Raw genomic sequence first — 9,027 nt, 5'->3', positions numbered from 1 at the left:
GACGGGCTTGGCAGCGCAGGGGTGCTCGGGGGCGGCGGACGAGCGGCCGGCGACGACGGCGAGGCAGGGCGCGCTCGGGGGCGGGGCTGGGGCAACAGCGGCGACGGCGAGGCGAGCAGAGGGGCAGCCTGGCGGCGTCATCGGGGTGGGATCGAAAAAACTGAACCAAAATTTTCACAAGTGTGGCTTATATAGACGAAGCATTGGTCATGGTTCGTGGCACGAACCGTGACCAATGCCCCCTTTAGTCCCGGTTGGTGCCACCTACCGAGACCAAAGGCCTCTTTTCAGCAGCCTAAAGGGCGGGAAGCGGCGGCCTTTGGTCTTGGTTGATGGCACCAACTGGGACTAAAGGGGGGCATTGGTCATGGTTGGTGCCACGAACCATGACCAATGCCCCCCTTTAGTCCCGGTTGATGCCACCAACCGGGACCAAAGGCCTTGTGCGGCTGCAGCGTCGAAAGTTTAGTCCCACCTCGCTAGTTGAGAGGGGTGCGCAGTGGTTTATAAGCCCCACTGCCGCACCCCTCTCGAGCTTCTCTCCATTGCAGGCTTACGGGCCTAATTGTCACTTCTATGCATGTGGGCCTACTAGTCCTCCTGCGGGCCTGAATCCTGGCCCTTTGATGGGTTTCTAGTCGTATTCAGGCCATGGGGGCCCAGTAGGTGGCATTTTTTTGTTTTTTTTGTTGCTTTATTTATTTTATTTTCTTTTGTTTTGCTTTATTTTTTAATTCTTTATGCTTTTAGTTTTAGAAAAATTATAAAGTTTTTGTTCATGCCATTAGTTTTCAAATTTGAAAACACTTTTTTTGTTTTTTTGTTTTCTTTGTTGCTTTATTTATTTTATTTTGTTTCTACTTACAACAAAATACTTATTGTTGCTATTTTTTCTAGTTTTTTTGTTTTGTTTTCTGCATTATTTGTTATCTTTTGTTTTTTGCTTTATTTTTTTATTCTTTTTGCTTTTAGTTTTAGAAAAATTATAAACTTTCTGTTAGTGCCATTTTATTTTGTGATTAACTTTACTATAAAAATAGTTTTTTTCCTGTTATTTTGATTTGTTTTTTGCATTATTTATTTTCTTTTGTTTTTTGCTTTAATTTTTAATTCTGTTTGCTTTTAGGTTAGCAAAATTATAAACTTTCTGTTAATGCCATTAGTTTTAGAAAAATTATAAACTTTCTGTTAGTGCCATTAGTTTTCAAATTTGAATAGTTAAAATTTGAATTCTTTGAAAATTGTTTGAATCACAAGTTTGTGATTAACTTACTTAAAAATGAGAATAGATGCGCTTATAGAGAAAATTCAACCTAAATTCATAGTAAATTTCTATGAATTTCAGAGAAATTCACTATGAATTTAGGTTAAACTTTTCTCTATTAGGGCATCTATTTTCACTTTGAGAGGAGCTCAACAAGGCAGAGAGGGAAGGGCTTATAAACCGGTGTGAGCCCCCTTCGGTTGGCGAGGTGGGACTAAACTCTGCCCGCAACAAGGACCAACCCTTTAGTCCCGGTTTGTGGCACAAACCGGGACTAATGGTCATGGGCCAGGGCGAGGAGCAAAATTATAAACTTTCTGTTAGTGCCATTAGTTTTAGAAAGTTGAAAGTTGAAAGTTGGCATGGGCCAGGGACTAATGGTCATGGTATTACGAGGGCCGAACCATAAGACATGAAAGCATTTCAAATGAACTCTGAAAAAGTTGAAAGTTGGCATGGTATCATAATTTCACCCACATAGCATGTGCATGTACAAAACGGACAATGGTAGCATGTTCGTGTGTTACAAAGTTGGCATGGTATCATCATAATAGTTGCGGGAGAAAGTCTTCACTTTTTCTTTGCTTGTGTCATTTGCTTATTGCGCCGTAACCATGGATAATCTTCATTTTTTATCAGGATGCTTGGGTCAGCCTTGACATTGAAGGGAGGAATTTCATGAAACTTTTCATAATCTTCGGACATGTCTGTCTTGCCGTCCACTCCCAGGATGTCCCTTTTTCTTGAAAGAACTATGTGGCGCTTTGGCTCATCATATGATATATTCGCTTCCTTATCTTTTCTTTTTCTCAGTTTGGTAGACATGTCCTTCACATAGATAACCTGTGCCACATCATTGGCTAGGACGAACGGTTCGTCAGTGTACCCAAGATTTTTCAGATCCACTGTTGTCATTCCGTACTCTGGGTCTACCTGTACCCCGCCGCCTAACAGATTGACCCATTTGCACTTAAACAAAGGGACCTTAAAATCAGGTCCGTAGTCAAGTTCCCATATGTCCACTATGTAACCATAATATGTGTCCTTTCCGCTCTCGGTTGCTGCATCAAAGCGGACACCGCTGTTTTGGTTGGTGCTCTTTTGATCTTGGGCGATCGTGTAAAATGTATTCTCATTTATCTCGTATCCTTTGTAAGTCAATACAGTCAAAGATGGTCCCCTGGACAACAAGTACAACTCATCACAAACAGTGTTGTCACCTCTGAGACGTGTTTCCAACCAACTGCTGAAAGTCCTGATGTGTTCACATGTAATCCAGTCGTCGCACTGCTCCGGGTGTTTGGAGCATAGACTATTCTTGTGTTCATCGACATACGGGGTCACCAAGATAGAGTTATGTAGAACTGTGTAGTGTGCTTGAGACCAAGAATATCCGTCCCTGCATATTATTGAGTCTCTTCCAAGAGTTCCTTTTCCAGTCAGTCTCCCCTCATACCGCGATTTAGAGAGACCTATCTTCTTAAGGCCAGGAATGAAGTCAACACAAAACCCGATAACATCCTCTGTTTGATGGCCCATGGAGATGCTTCCTTTTGGCCTAGCGCGGTTACGGACATATTTCTTTAGGACTCCCATGAACCTCTCAAAGGGGAACATATTGTGTAGAAATACGGGCCCTAGGATGACAATCTCGTCGACTAGATGAACTAGGACGTGCGTCATGATATTTAAGAAGGATGGTGGGAACACCAGCTCGAAACTAACAAGACATTGTGCCACATCACTCCTTAGCCTTGGTACGATTTCTGGATCAATCACCTTCTGAGAGATTGCATTGAGGAATGCACATAGCTTCACAATGGCTAATCGGACATTTTCCGGTAGAAGCCCCCTCAATGCAACCGGAAGCAGTTGCATCATAATCACGTGGCAGTCATGAGACTTTAGGTTCTGAAACTTTTTCTCTGGCATATTTATTATTCCCTTTATATTCGACGAGAAGCCAGTCGTGACCTTCATACTGAGCAGGCATTCAAAGAAGATTTCTTTCTCTTCTTTCGTAAGAGCGTAGCTCGCAGGACCTTTATACTGCTTCGGAGGCATGCCGTCTTTTTTGTGCAAACGTTGCAGGTCCTCCCGTGCCTTAGGTGTATCTTTTGTCTTCCCATACACGCCCAAGAAGCCTAGCAGGTTCACGCAAAGGTTCTTCGTCACGTGCATCACGTCGATTGAAGAGTGGACCTCTAGGTCTTTCCAGTAGGGTAGGTCCCAAAATATAGATTTCTTCTTCCACATGGGTGCGTGTCCCTCAGCATCATTCGGAACAGCTAGTCCACCGGGACCCTTTCCAAAGATTACGTAGTGTAAATCATTGACCATAGCATGTACGTGATCACCGGTACGCATGGTGGGCTTCTTCTGGTGATCTGCGTCGCCTTTGAAATGCTTGCCTTTCTTTCGACATTGATGGTTGGTCGGAAGAAATCGACGATGGCCCAGGTACACATTCTTCCTGCATTTGTCCAGGTATATACTTTCAGTGTCATCTAAACAGTGCGTGCATGCGTAGTTTCCTTTGTTTGTCTGTCCTGAAAGGTTACTGAGAGCAGGCCAATCGTTGATGGTCACGAACAGCAATGCCTTAAGGTTAAATTCCTCATGTCTGTGCTCATCCCACGTATGTACACCGTTTCCATTCCACAGCTGAAAAAGTTCTTCAACTAATGGCCTTAGGTACACATCAATTTCGTTGCCGGGTTGCTTAGGGCCTTGGATGAGAACTGGCATCATAATGAACTTCCGCTTCATGCACATCCAAGGAGGAAGGTTATACGTACATAGAGTCACGGGCCAGGTGTTGTGATTGCTGCTCTGCTCCCTGAAAGGATTAATGCCATCCACGCTTAAAGCAAACCATACATTCCTTGGGTCCTTTGCAAACTCATCCCAGTACTTTCTCTCGATTTTTCTCCACTGCGACCCGTCAGCGGGTGCTCTCAACTTCCCATCTTTCTTTCGGTTATCACTGTGCCATCACATCAACTTGGTATGCTCTTCGTTTCTGAACAGACGTTTCAACTGTGGTATTATAGGAGCATACCACATCACCTTCGCAGGAACCCTCTTCCTGGGGGGCTCGCCGTCAACATCACCAGGGTCATCTCGTCTGATCTTATACCGCAATGCACCGCATATCAGGCATGCATTCAGATCCTCGTATGCACCGCGGTAGAGGATGCAGTCATTAGGGCATGCATGTATCTTCTCCACCTCCAATCCTAGAGGGCATACGACCTTCTTTGCTGCGTATGTACTGTCGGGCAATTCGTTATCCTTTGGAAGCTTCTTCTTCAATATTTTCAGTAGCTTGTCAAATCCTTTGTCAGCCACAGCATTCTCTGCCTTCCACTGCAGCAATTCCAGTATGGTATCGAGCTTTGTTTGCCATCTTCGCAATTGGGGTATAACCCTTTTTTGTGATCCTCTACCATGCGATCGAACTTCAGCTTCTCCTTTTGACTTTCGCATTGCGTCCTTGCATCGGCAATGACCCGGCGGAGATCATCATCATCGGGCACATCGTCTGGTTCCTCTTGATCTTCAGCAGCTTCACCCATTGCAGCATCATTGGGCACATCATCTGGTTCCTCTTGATCTTCACCAGCTCCCCCCGTTGCAGCATCACCGTATTCAGGGGGCACATAGTTGTCATCGTACTCTTCTTCTTCGCCGTCTTCCATCATAACCCCTATTTCTCCGTGCCTCGTCCAAACATTATAGTGTGGCATGAAACCCTTGTAAAGCAGGTGGGAGTGAAGGATTTTCCGGTTAGAGTAAGACCTCGTATTCCCACATTCAGTGCATGGACAACACATAAAACCATTCTGCTTGTTTGCCTCAGCCGCATCGAGAAACTCATGCACGCCCTTAATGTACTCCGTACATCCATTGTCGGTTCATATGCGTGCATTATATATAATTAAGTGTCCAAATTAATAGAAGTTCATCATCACATTAAAACCAAAGTGCATACATAGTTCTCATCTAACAACATATAGCTCTCCAGAGCATCTAATTAATTAAACCATACATTGAAACTATGTAAAACATTTCAATGTGAAAACAAATGCGATCATAATCGCAACCAAGGTAACAATTGATCCAACGGCATAATGATACCAAGCCTCGGTATGAATGGCATATTTTGTAATCTTTCTAATCTTCAAGCGCATTGCATCCATCTTGATCTTGTGATCATCGACGACATCCGCAACATGCAACTCCAATATCATCTTCTCCTCCTCAATTTTTTTATTTTTTCCTTCAACAAATTGTTTTCTTCTTCAACTAAATTTAACCTCTCGACAATAGGGTCGGTTGGCATTTCCGATTCACATACATCCTACATAAATAAAATCTATGTCACGTTGGTTGGCATAATTTTCATAAACAATAAATAAACCAATAGTTATAAAGATAATATATATACCACATCCGAATCATAGACAGGACGAGGGCCGACGGGGGCGGATACCAAAACCATCGCACTATATAAGATGCAATAATAAAAGTAAGAAAATAATACAAGTATCTATGTAAACATACAAGTAAGAATATTTTTCCTTTCAGAAAGAAGATAAGAACAAGAGGCTCACCACGGTGGTGCCGGCGATGAGCTCGGCGCGGGTCATCGACGGCGGTGAAGATGGGGACGGGGCGTGACGGACCGCTAAACCTAGACAAATATTATGGAAAATGGAGCTTGGAGGTCGAGTTTGGAGAGGAGAAAGCTTAAGTAGTGTGGCTCGGGCATTCCATCGAACACCTTGTGTGCATAGGAGGTGAGCTAGAGCACCACCAAGCCCTCTCCCCCTCGGCCAGAGAAAAACAGAGCACTGGGGTGCTTTGCTCGCGAGCGAGGGGTATATATAGGCACCTCATTGGTCCCGGTTGGTGACATGAGCCGGGACTAAAGGGGAGCCTTTGGTCCCGGTTCAAGCCACCAACCGGGACCAATGGTGGTGGGCCAGGAGCGAGGCCCATTGGTCCCGGTTCATCCCACCTACCGGGACCAAAAGGTCCAGATGAACCGGGACCAATGGCCCACGTGGCCCGGCCGGCCCCTTGGGCTGACGAACCGGGACCAATGCCCACATTGGTCCCGGTTCTGGACTGAACCGGGACTAATGGGCTGACCCGGCCTGGACCAAAGCCATGTTTTCTACTAGTGATAATAAACATTTATCATGATATAAGGAAATATAAATAACAAATTTATTATTGCCTCTAGGGCATATTTCCTTTAGTCTCCCACTTGCACTAGAGTCAATAATCTAGTTCACATAGTCATGCGATTTAACATCAATAGTTCACATCTTTATGTGATGAGTTCACATCTCGATGTGACTAACACCCAAAGGGTTTACTAGAGTCAATAATCTAGTTCACATCGCTATGTGATTAACACTCAAAGAGTGATCATGTTTTGCTTGTGAGAGAAGTTTAGTCTACGGGTCTGCAACTTTCAGATCCGTATGTATTTCACAAATTTCTATGTCTACAATGCTCTGCACGAAGCTACTCTAGCTAATTGCTCCCACTTTCAATATGTATCCAGATCGAGACTTAGAGTCATCCAGATTGGTGTCAAAGCTTGCATCGACGTAACTCTTTACGACGAACTCTTTTATCACCTCCATAACCGAGAAATATTTCCTTATTCCACTAAGATAATTTTGACCGCTGTCCAGTGATCTACTCCTAGATCACTATTGTACTCCCTTGCCAAAAACAATGTAGGGTATACAATAGATATGGTACATAGCATGGCATACTTTATAGAACCTATGGCTAAGGCATAGGGAATGACTTTCATTCTCTTTCTATCTTCTGCCGTGGTCGGGCTTTGAGTCTTACTCAATTTCACACCTTGTAACACAGTTAAGAACTCTTTCTTTGACTGTTCCATTTTGAACTACTTCAAAATCTTGTCAAGGTATGTACTCATTGAAAAAACTTATCAAGCGTCTTGATCTATCTCTAGAGATCTTGATGTTCAATATGTAAGTAGCTTCACCGAGGTCTTTATTTGAAAAAACTCCTTTCAAATACTCCTTTATGCTTTCCAGAAAGTTCTACATTATTTCCGATCAACAATATGTCATTCACATATATTTATAAGAAATGTTGTAGTGCTCCCACTCACTTTATTGTAAATACAGGCTTCACCACAAGTCTGTATAAAACTATATGCTTTGATCAACTCATCAAAGCGTATATTCCAACTCTGAGATGCTTCCACTAGTCCACAGATGGATCGCTGGAGCTTGCACATTTTGTTAGCACCTTTATGATTGACAAAACCTTTTGGTTGCATCATATACAACTCTTCTTTAAGAAATCCATTAAGGAATGTAGTTTGGACATCCATTTGCCAGATTTCATAAAATGTGGCAATTTGGTAACATGATTCGGACAGACTTAAGCATCACTACGATGAGAAAACCTCATCTTAGTCAACACCTCGAACTCTGTCAAAACCTTTTTCGACAAGTCTAGCTTTGTAGATAGTAACACTACTATCAGCGTCTGTCTTCCTCTTGAAGATCCATTTATTTGCTATGGCTTGCCGATCATCGGGCAAGTCAACCAAAGTCCACACTTTGTTCTCATACATGGATCCCATCTCAGATTTCATGGCCTCAAGCCATTTCGCAGAATCTGGGCTCATCATTGATGACCCACAAGTATAGGGGATCGCAATAGCTTTCGAGGGTAGAGTATTCAACCCAAATTTATTGATTCGACACAAGGGGAGCCAAAGAATATTCTCAAGTATTAGCAGCTGAGTTGTCAATTCAACCACACCTGGAAACTTAGTATCTGCAGCAAAGTGTTTAGTAGCAAAGTAATATGATAGTGATGGTAACGGTAACAAAAGAGTAATGAAAGCAAAGTAATGTTTTTGGTATTTTGTAGTGATTGTAACAACAGCAACGGGAAAGTAAATAAGCGTAAACCAATATATGGAAAGCTCGTACGCATCGGGTCAATGATGGATAACTATGTCGGATGCGGTCCATCATGTAACAGTCATAACATAGGGTGACACAGAACTAGCTCCAATTCATCAATGTAATGTAGGCATGTATTCCGAATATAGTCATACGTGCTTATGGAAAAGAACTTGCATGACATTTTTTGTCCTACCCTCCCGTGGCAGCGGGGTCCTAATGGAAACTAAGGGATATTAAGGTCTCCTTTTAATAGACAACCGGAACAAAGCATTAGCACATAGTGAATACATGAACACCTCAAACTACGGTCATCACCGATAAGTATCCCGATTATTGTCACTTTGGGGTTAACGGATCATAACACATAATAGGTGACTATAGACTTGCAAGATAGGATCAAGAACTCTCATATATTGATGAAAACATAATAGGTTCAGATCTGAAATCATGGCACTCGGGCCCTAGTGACAAGCATTAAGCATAGCAAAGTCATAGCAACATCAATCTCAGAACATAGTGGATACTAGGGATCAAACCCTAACAAAACTAACTCGATTACATGATAAATCTCATCCAACTCATCACCGTCCAGCAAGCCTACGATGTCATTACTCACGCACGGCTGTGAGCATCATGAAATTGGTCATGGAGGATGGTTGGTGATGACGATGGTGACGGATTCCCCTCTTCGGAGCCCCGAACGGACTCCAGATCAGCCCTCCCGAGAGGTTTTAGGGCTACGGATTCCCCTCTCCTATTTTTTTCTCCCCGAAAGCAGATATATAG

Source organism: Triticum dicoccoides, chromosome 5A, assembly GCF_002162155.2.
Source record: "Triticum dicoccoides isolate Atlit2015 ecotype Zavitan chromosome 5A, WEW_v2.0, whole genome shotgun sequence".
In the NCBI taxonomy this organism is placed as follows: domain Eukaryota; kingdom Viridiplantae; phylum Streptophyta; class Magnoliopsida; order Poales; family Poaceae; genus Triticum; species Triticum dicoccoides.
Note: the sequence above shows the minus strand (reverse complement) of the source record.